An 11,318-nucleotide genomic window follows, 5' to 3' on the forward strand; every position below is an offset into this window, starting at 1 on the left:
GCCTAGCCTAGATCTTTTGGTCTGTCTGGTGAGTGAACAAAATTGCTGGCTAACTAAGACAATCAGCACTTGTAGACTGAATAACATTTCCCATATGTTATTATTAGTCTCATACAATACATTCAGAAAACAGGGATGTATAGAACAGCTAGCCATGCATTGTCAGTGTTTGCCAAGTACATAGCAGCCTTTCTTTTGAACTTTCAACTGATGAATGCTGACTGACCCGCAAAGTCATATGTTACATGTGTACTTTGAATGTTAGGCCTATACATAGCTTTTTGTGAGGCAAAAAGCCTTCTATTTAGTATATTTTTGTGTTGATAAAAAGGAAACTAGCAGCCCTAATTGAATGTTTTAAGGGTCTAATACTTTGATTTGCGTAGAACCTGCGACTTTAGTTTACAGTTTTAAAGGTCTACCTCCTTTTTTTTACTACCCCAGTTCATTGTTTGATGGGCCCAATGTGTATAAAGGCCAGCTGTTTTGAGCGTTGCTTAAAGGTTTTAAATATAATCAAACAGCTGTTATATACATATCCCTATGGCTTAATGACATTTGACTTTTGAGGGTGCATTTCATTCATATTATTATTATTATTATTATTATTATTATTATTATTATTATTATTATTCTATGACTGCTTAAATTATGTACTGATAGATAATGATGAAATAAATAAAGCTTTTTTGCAATTCTGCTCTGACCTTTATACATCAGAATGTAGTGACGACCTTGGGCCTTTACACACTTTCTTTGAAAACTTGATTTATTCCCACCATGTCAGAGGAACAAAATACCAATTTAAGAGCAGACATTTCGATTTATGAAATCATTATGGCCACGAAATCTATGCAAGTTGCCCGGTCCTGACAGGTTCATGACTGAATTTTATTGTTTGAATTTTTAGTTCTCCCTTCAATTGGCACCAATTCTTCAAGCAATGTTTAAAGAGGCACTCTCCTCAGGTATTCTTCCTATGACTTTGAGACAGGCATCTGTCTCTTTGCTGGCAAAGAAGGCTAAAGATCCACTGTTATGCACATTGTATTGACCCGTCTCTTTGCTAAATTTTTAAAGTGATTTTAAAGTGTTATCCAAGGTCTTAGCCAAGCGCCTGGAGAGTGTGATTCCAGATATCGTTTCACCCGACCAAACGGGATTTATTCAAGGCCGGCACTCTTACTCACATTTAAGAAAACTATTCAGTGTTATCCACTTGACCTGGTGGAAGTGCCCAGAAGTGGTGATTTCACTTGATGCTGAGAGGGCCTTTGATTGGGTTGAGTTGAGATATCTATTCTTCGCCCTCCAAAAGTTTGGCTTTAAAGATGAATTCATTGCCTGATCAAATTGCTTTGTTCCTCCCCCCTTGCAGCCGTAATCTCTGATAACACTCAGTCTGGTTACTTCCCTCTTGGAAGGGAGACAAGACAGGGGTGCCCACTCTCTCCTGTTTGTGCTGGCCATTGAACCCCTAGCGATAGCATTGCAACTCTGTAAGGACTTTAAGGGTATACACCAGGATGGGCTAGAGTTTAAAGGTATGCATCGGGGTGGACTAGAGTTTAAAGGTATACATCGGGTTTGGGCTAGAGTTTAAAAGTATACATCAGGTTGGGCTAGAGTTTAAAGATATGCATCGGGGTGGACTAGAGTTTAAAGGTATGCATCGGGGTGGACTAGAGTTTAAAGGTATACATCGGGTTGGGCTAGAGTTTTAAGTTTCCCATTATGCAGACGATCTGCTTCTTTATGATTCTGACCTAGTTTTATCACTCCTCTGCATCCTAGACATCCACACTCAAAGGATCCTCTCAATCTTTTGTTAAGACTTGGAGGCCCTTTTTGGATTTTTATGACTCTCTACACTCTACAGGAACCTCTTGATAAAGAGTAGAGTGGTCCCTGTACAGGTTCTGTTCTGAGCACCCCCCCCCCCTTTTTATGTCTCCCCTGCCCTCACATTTTTTTTCCTTTCCTACCCCTCTCTCACCTACATGTATCCTACAACCTTTAATCCTCATGGTTGGTGGGTTAGTAGGATGGAAATGAGGATTTCAATGTGTTAACATGTCTGATGAATACTGCACCTCTGTGCTTAAGGGATGAGTAGATGTCTTGAAGTCAGATATATGTGTTTTGTATCTTTTATATATTCTAGTAGGATAAAAAAAATCAATAAATATACCTACAGAAAAAAAGAAAACTACCTCAGTGTTGCTAGGCAACAGAAGGACTGGGTGATGTGTGTGTGTGTGTGCAGGTCTCAGTACAGCCAGACTCCCTCACCACCATTCCCCCAGGCGTGTCTAGTCATCCTGGATTATCACTAGTGTATTTGTGTATGACACAGTGCTCTCACCTGTGTGCTCCACAAATAGGACCTATAGTGTCTGCCTTCTCTGTGGAATATAAAATAGATATGCAACATTTTGAAGTAAAATTCAAATATTAATGAAAGAAATATTAATGAAATCACAAATGTGAAAAAGATATGTTTTACAACTGACATCCATAAAAAGGTACGAATAAATGACTGGAAGTAGTATACACTTGCAATGAAGGAACAGTGGAATAAAAGATAGTAAAATTCTAAGACAGACTCATGGAGCAGTCAATGTCAGTTCTGTTTCTGTAGCCAGTGTGTTTTAGACAGTGTCAGCTCTGTTTCTGTACCCAGTGTGTTTTAGACAGTGTCAGCTCTTTCTGGGTCATTCCAGAATTGGAGGACAATTTAGGTATCAACACTTTTGAAAAACTTACCCTTTATTTTTGATCATTTTCTGTTATGTATTTAAGAAAAAAAGGTAATAAACCATCAAATAATTTGATTCGTCCAGCTCAGGCATCAAAGGTACACTTTTTATGAGATGTTCTATTTGTTGTGTGCGAACACGCTTTTTTTTTTTTACAGGGTTGCAAATCAATAACAGGGTTGCAAATCAATACTAATGTTAGCTTTTTTCTCAGGAATAGATGCTAGCTGTGAAATGTAACATTACCATCAAGGTCAAGGACAAATTTAGTTATATAAATAAAGAAAGAAAACTTTGAAATTCATTTGTCTTATTCTGATAATTTGAGTAAGATGGTTGCGTTGGTTAGAGTGACACACTCAGTCAAGGCTGAAAAGATTGGAAAAATATGAAAATATGAAAAATAGACGAGAGGACTTACCTTTGGTCTACCCATGGTGTTAGCAAATGGTTTGGTGATGTCATTTCATCTGTGTCATGTAACTCACTGTTTTTTCTCTTCTTCTGGTAGGCTACATATGTTTTAGTAACAGGGTTGTATGCATGTTGTGGGACACAACTTCGATGCATAATTACTATTATTTGAAATATATTCATGATTAAACAAATCTATATATAATCTAAATATATCAACAAAATCATACCAAAAAAAGTAGATTTAAAACTTATTTTAACCGTTTTATTTGATTTGCAAGTTCATCATCAAGAAGGTGGGGCAAGAGAAAAATGCCATTTTAGGGGGTGCTTGAGAGCTATTTAGTATTTTCAGTAATATTTTGGAACCACTTTTTTTCTACAACTATATACATTTTGTCTCAGGTCAAGTATAATTTACACAAGTGCATGTTTTAGTATTTTGTGCATGGATTATTTGAAATGTCATTGGTGAGACAGATAATGTCATCCAATTCTGGAATTTCCCACTACTGTAGCCAATGTGTTTTATACCAGTTTCAAGTTCAAGTTTAAGTTTATTTAGAGCCCAATATCACTGTTTACAGTCTCAAAGGGCTTTACATGCCCACAGGATTACAACAGAACAGGGCAGGGTGGCACCCCCTGACTTGATCCTCATAGCGGGCAAGAAAAAACTCCTCAAAAAACCCAGACGTTAGGGAAAAATAGGAGAAATCTTGAGAAGGACCACAAAGAGAGGAGACCCCTTCTAGGCCAGCCAGGCGTGCAGTAGGGTTTCTCAAAGTGGGTGCTGCGGTACCCTAGGGTTAAATTGACCAGCTGACTGTGCAGACACCACACATTGTAGAAGTTCTTTGTAACACCTTTTGATGAAAGCCTATACTTTTTATTTTCTACTCATATCATAGGCCTACTGTCAGGGAAAACTTGGGACTCAGTTGCAGACTTGCCAATAAATGAATAAGAGATGTTTATTGTGCCGGGCAACAGTCTTTCAATACACTTGACAGAAAGTGGAATCCAAAAAACAAGCAGAGGTTGTACCAAAGAGCAGTCAGAGGCAGGCAAACAATCCAGAACAGAAAACAAAGGCAAATTCCAGGGACAGGCAAAAGGTTCAAAAACAGGTGCAGGGCAAGGCAGGCAGGCAGAGGAGGCAAAATCCAACAGGCAAAAACAGTCAAAAAACAGGCAGAGGTCAAACACAGAAGGCAATCAGATAACAGAAGGCTAGTACGACACACTGGGGGGAAAGCAGTACAAACTGACAAACAAAGGGTAGAACAGGCAGGGTTTAAATAGACAGACTGATACAACTCCAACGAGAAACAGGTGAGCACAAAGACACAATAAGTGAGGGGCGGGGCCAGAGCACATGGCAAAACCAAAAACAAATGACAGCTAACACCAGAAATGACCAGCAGGGGCACAACAGAGAAAACAGTTCATGCAGGAACCCTGACACCTACCTAGTTTTCCAAAAGTCATGTTTAAAATTTGCCCATGAAATGTTTACATTACATGAAAATATGTTGGAAATATATGAAATATGGAATTTCTTGAATTAAATTGAATATATCTGATTTACTGATCCAAAACTAATTCATTTGAATGTTGTGGTCACCATCATCATCTTATAATAATAATAGCAATAGGAGTAATAATTATAATGATAGGCTGTACTATAAGTATTTTTATCATATGTTGTGCTAAACATCAAAGTAGTAAAAGATGGCATCAATATAAGGTGCTGAGAGTGAAAATTAAGAAAGTAATTTAGGGGTGCCTGGGATGTAAAATTATATATAGGGGTGCCCTGAACCCGAAAAGTTTGAGAACCACTGTTTTAGACACTGTCAACTCTATTTCTGTACCCAGTGTGTTTTAGAAAGTGTCAGCTCTGTTTCTGTAGACAGTCTGTTTTAGAAGGTGACAACTCTATTTCTGTGGCCAGTGTGTTTTAGACAGTGTCAGCTCTGTTTGTGGACAAGATCTGTCCTAAATTTAAGTCAAGGCCTAGGATAAAGAGCATGACAGTGGTCTAACCATCTAAACACAAAGCAATGTCAACTTCTCTCCATTATGTAGTGCAAGGAAGAGTATGACAAGATGAAACAGGGCAATCTCAAACCTTAATAACTCTGAGTTCTATGCCATGTTGGTTTTTCAGTTAGGTGTAATAAGTTAACATGAGGATCTAAGGAAGTGTAACCAAGAAGAAATCAGTGACACTAATATGTAAATCCTAAACACATTGGGAATATATCAGAATGCACTGTATTTGCATATTTTACTTTCTATCTACCACAGACAGCATAATGTCATAAACCATCTATCCATTATCTTTAGCCCAAAATCACTCAAAATGAAGCTCAGGCTTGAACACACATGGAAGGCACACACTAATAGCTCCCAAGGGTGTCTCTATTTGGCAAAAGGGGTTTGTCATGAAGATCCCAGCTTCCTCCCCTCAGGGTGTTCTCTTAAATCAGCAATGATTTTTCTCTTCCACTTCCATTGAAAGCTCTGATACCTCAGTCCATGGGCGAGTGTGTATGGTAAAGCCTGATTCTCTCCTTTACTGTCACTCTGTTTCCACTCAAGCAGTAAGCCACCCAGCCCCTGGCTCTGTTATCAGTAACAACTGTTATCTGTTGTTGTCTCTCTAACTCCTGTGCTGTGTATTACACAGAGGTATTAGAGCTATAACAATTCCAAATGTTGCTGTACAATTAATTGTCTCAGAAATAATTGCGATTAACAATATAATTGTGTTTTTCGTTCAAATTTAAAAAATGTTTATTTATTTATTTATTACTTTTCAAACAAATTAAGTTTTTGGATGAATCCCAAGATACATATTTTGGTTATTTCTCTGTTATGTGACCCAGATAATGTAATAACACAACACAAATAACACAAGTAGACAGCCTATGAATAGCTGAATTCAGTTGGGCTTGCAGAGTCCCCTCATCTTGACAGGATCAACAGGACGGTGTCAAGCAATTTGTTTTTACCAACTCTACATGAGAACTCCAGTGAAAACCAAACATGTATCAGTTTAATGTTATGGGCATTTCTCAAATGTACAACACTGCTTCTCATGAAACTGCCCAATTCCGCTTGGATTTTTAATGTGTGAAAGCCGACTTGACTTCACAACTGTAAATAAACGCGGGTGGTGCGTCATCTGATAGGATACCTACTGTTCTGTCACACTACAGGATGCACGTGGGCATCGGAAACGTGTTTGATGGATGCAAACAAAAGTGTCACCATGCTTTTACCTATCTCATTAAAAAACTGGAAGCGCAGACCTCTGTCAAGGCCAATACTCCACTCTTCTATGACATTCAAATTTGCAACCACAACCACTATATCTGGATATACTTCAAAAACTATTAGAACAAAAAAGTGTGAATGTATGATTGTGAAAGCTAATTTATTGTGAGAAACGATGAGCGATTATGTGTGTGTTATGCTAGTCCACAATAACCTTTAAACTTTGGTCATATCGATTTGGAAAAAACAGTAATAATAATAATAATAATAATAATAATAATAATAATACTTTATTTGTATAGCACTTTTTATACAAATAATTTAACTCAAAGTGCTTTTACATATCAGTAGAAAGAAAATAAAAAGAATAATGATAATAATAAAACGTAATAAAATAAATAAAATGGTAGTAAATAGACCCCACAATAAAAAAAGCAAGGATAAACCACATAAATCAGGGGCCATAAAACAGGAGAGATTGTCAAAATTAATAAATACAACAGTTTAGAGTAAAATAATTAAAAGAATAGATTAAATGAAATTAAAAAAAGGAATTTAAAAAATGAGGAATGGATAAAATGAATAAAAACCATTAAAACAAAAAAAAAGAAAAACAAAAGAGAAAATTGCTAACAGTACGCTAGACTAAAAGGGTATGTTTTTAGTTGCCGTTTAAAACTGTCCACTGAGCCTGCCTCTCTAATACTTCTTAGTAGGGTGTTCCACAGTTTAGGTGCATAGTGGATAAAAGCAGCTTCCCCAATTTTATCTTTGGGGACTTGCCATAGAGGACCTAAGGCCTCGTGAAGGAACATAAAACGAGAGAGAATCGGTAATGTAAGAGGGTGCTAAACCATTAAGAGCTTTGTATACAAGTAGAGGGACTTTAAAATCAATTCTAAAAGATACAGGGAGCCAATGCAGTGCAGCTAAAACTGGAGTAATATGCTCTCTCTTCTTTGTTTTTGTTAAAAGTCTAGCAGCAGAGTTCTGAATTAGCTGTAGATTCTCAATTGACTTCTTTGGAAGACCAATAAAAAGAGCATTACAGTAGTCCAGTCTACTTGAAATAAAAGCATGAATGAGCTTCTCAGCATCCTGTTGAGTTAGAAATATTTCTCAGGTGGAAGAAGGCTGCTTTGGTTACCTTGCTTATGTGGGGTTTAAAACGTAAATCTGAGTCTAAAATTACACCCAGGCTTGTGACTTCCAGTTTGTTTTGATGGCCTAGGTGTCTTAGTATGGTAGAAAGTGCGTTTCTTCTGGGTTTGGGGCCAACTAATAGTATTTCACTCTTGTTTTCATTTAACTTTACAAAATTATTACTCATCCATTGAGTGATTGCTGACAGGCAAGTGGTCAAGGAGCATAATGCATTTATGTCATTTGGCTCAACAGAAATGTATAGTTGTGTATCATCAGCATAGCTATGGAAGTTAACATTGTGTTCTCTGATGATCTTACCTAGTGGTAACATATATAATGAAAAAAGAAGGGGACCAAGACAGCTTCCTTGTGCAACACCAGAAGATATGTTATGTTTCTTTGATACACAATCTCCAAGACTAACATAAAATTGTCTCCCTGTAATGTATGTTCGGAACCAGTTAAGAGCACATTCAGAGAGACCAACCCAGTTTTGTAGACGATTGATTAAAATGTGTGGTCAATCGTGTCAAATGCAGCGCTCAAATCTAAGAGAATAAGCACTGAGACCTTGCTTGCAGCAACACCAATTCTAAGATCATTGATTATTTTTGTTAGAGCAGTCTCTGGACTGTGACTGGATCTAAAACCTGACTGGAACTTCTCTAAAATATTGTTGTTATTTAAAAAGTGGTTTAACTGATTAAAAACTACTTTTTACAAGTATTTTGCTCATGAAGGGTAGGTTGGAAACAGGCCTGTAATTATTTAGTAAACTGTAGTCTAGGTTTGGTTTCTTCAATAACGGTTTCACAACAGCAGTTTTAAATGCATTGGGGAATATACCAGTCTCAAGAGATGTGTTAATTATTTTTAGAACAGTTGTGGAGACACTATTAAAGACATTTAAGAATTTAGTGGGCACAGGGTCAAGACAGCAAGTTGATGGTTTACTCTGTCTTACAATCTTACAGAGTTCTGCTTCAGTGATGCTACTAAAGTTCCTCATACTTGCCAGCTTATTACATGGTAGATCATGAGGGTTACTGGAGTTCCTGACAATACCAGCTCTTATAGTTTTTATTTTGTTGTTAAAGAATTGTGCAAATTCTTCACATTTTGATGAAGAGGCTAAGCTGAGAATGACAGAAGCTGGAGAGGGATTTACCAATTTATCGATAGTTCTGAACAGTACCCTAGGGTTGCCGTGATTCTCTGCAATGATCTTTGAAAAGTGGGTTTTTCTCTCAGTACGGATGGCATTGTTATATGTGGAAATGCGGTCCTTCAGAATGCTATGATGGATCTCTAATTTCGTTTTTCTCCATGCCCGTTCTGCTGTTCTGCAGTCTTTTAAGCTCACGGACAGTGTCATTTATCCATGGCGATATTTTGTTACGTGATCTCTTTTTCATTTTAACTGGTGCAACGCTGTCCAATGCGTTTCTTAAGTTGCTATTTATTGCATCAACCATTTCATTTAATGAACAGTGTGCACTACATAGATCAAAATAACTGTTATTAATGTGAATATTCATATCTCCAATGAGGATTAGTTGGTCATAACTAGTAAGAGCGATGCACATAAGCTCAAAGAATTCGGGAAGAAATACTGAGGAATGCTTAAGTGGTCTGTATAATGTCAAAATAATCATATTTGATTCAGGTTTGAGAACAACGGCCAGATATTCAAAAGATGAAAATTTACCTAAGTCAATTTCAGTGCAACTGAACTGATTTGAGAAAATAACAGCTAAACCACCCCCTCTTTTGTCCTGCCTTACTGACTGAAAGAGCTTATACTTAGGAGGACGTTTCAACAAGAGTTGCAGCGCCATCATTCTTTAGCCAGGTTTCCACAAGAAACATAAAATGCAGATTCCTCTCAGAGATAAAATCATTGATTAAAAAACTCTTATTCGTGGGCAATCTTACATTCAAAAGTGCCATGTTGATATTCAAGTCCAACTTCGTATGGATCAAGGGTTTTACTACAACATTAGTTAGGTTACCATGATTGGAACCAGCATTAAGCCTAGGCCTACGTATTCTATGCACAGTAGTAATAGATGGAATGAGAGATAAAGGCAAGGCATCTGTGCAGAGAGGTATAGGTATGGCAGAGTTAATAAGGAATATGTGCTTTGAGACAGTAGAAACAGTGTTCGCCCGAGCCAAGAGCAAGGTACTAAACGCTGTATTAGAATTGGTAGCATTGAAATTATGTGTTACATGTGATATTTGTTCACAGCTGATTGGCATCAGACTCACCATGTGTCAGTTGTTCACAGCCTTGTGTGACTTAAGCGCAAGTTCGATATTATTGGCTAATAATCTTGTTCCGGCACGATTTAAATGCCGTCCATCTCGTGCAAACAAGTCACGTCTTTTCCAGAAGCTTGTGAAATTATCCGCAAATGGTATATTTAGTGCACTACAGTAGCCCTTTAGCCAGACTTGTAGCTGGCGAATGCGGATGAAGTTCATGTCTCCAAAACAGACTGAGGGAACAGGACCAGAGACGATGCATTGTCTCCCGGAGTCAAGTAGTGTGTTTATAATAGTTTTGAAATCTGCCTCCAGTTTTTCAGTCTGCTGGAGTTTGATGTCATTAGATGCAATATGGGTGATAACTGTAGATGCGGTCGGGTGATCCTTAACTATGGATGGGATGGATGAGTTGATGTGTGAGACAAGTGCTCCTGGATAGCAGAGGGTCTCGGCCGTTGGGAGGTTGAGGTGCCGCACCATGGAGGAGCCGATAACGAGAGTGGAGGGAGGGCCTGTGGTGGAGGTGCGGCGAGGCTTCTCTCAGGCGGTGGAGAAGGTGCAGCGGTGATTCTCCCGGCCGATCTGCCTCGGTGGTGCAAACTTCGCCACTGGAGGAGGTGGTGAGTGGCGTCAAGGAGAAGGCCTGTTCCTATCCTGACTCTCAGGTTGAGAGGTACCCAGAGAAGGAACAGCCATGTTGGTGGTTGTCGGTCTGGGATTGCCATCTGGTCCGGTCACCACGGCAGAGTTATATCGCTCACTGAGTGCCGAAAACCCATTTTCTAGCTTCAGTTCCACTTGTGGCAGGTGGCAGCTGAAGCGTCCTCCCCTTCGCCTGCGAAATTGGACATTGGACCATGATGTTGTGGCGATCGGTGTTGAGCATGCCATGGTTTTTGGTTTGGCTCCAAGTCCGGTCCACGGGTTTTCTTCGGGATCTTTCGCCGGCATCAAACAACATTGTTCGCCGGTTTAAGCGGTAGTGGGAGGCCAGTGGGCGGATGTTTCCAAGCGTGAGTCTTCACTGTTTTGGGGTGCTACATGGAGCGAGTCTAAAAATCTTTCATCCTCCCTGATGGAGTGAAGGTTGGTAATCCGGCTCTCAAGTTCTAAAATCTTCTTACTCAGTGATAAACAGCAATCACACTGAGATACCGGAGGCATATTTTTAGTATAATGAGAGGAAGTTCAATGGATAGAATCCTTCTCGTTTGTGTGCCAATATTTTGCTTTATTTTTGCTTAATTTTCCGGTGTAATCACACAGCAGCTGCACACGAAACAGTCTGACAAACAAAACGGCTGACCAAAATGGTGACTCTAGAAGGTAAAGGGTATAAAAAATGAGGATATTGCTTATTTTTTACATACCTGCTATATTTGTTTCTACAGTGATGTTTGAGGTGGCTGTTATGTTTGTTGAATGTGTAGTTGTCGCACACCA

At 38.7% G+C, this 11,318-nt stretch overlaps 1 pseudogene; it reads right to left on the minus strand.

The window, feature by feature from the left end:
- Positions 1-7,087: 7,087 nt before the first annotated feature.
- On the minus strand, positions 7,088-10,826 carry LOC115819468 (uncharacterized; annotated as a pseudogene).
- Between the last annotated feature and the right edge of the window lie 492 nt (positions 10,827-11,318).

Source organism: Chanos chanos, chromosome 8, assembly GCF_902362185.1.
Source record: "Chanos chanos chromosome 8, fChaCha1.1, whole genome shotgun sequence".
NCBI lineage: Eukaryota > Metazoa > Chordata > Actinopteri > Gonorynchiformes > Chanidae > Chanos > Chanos chanos.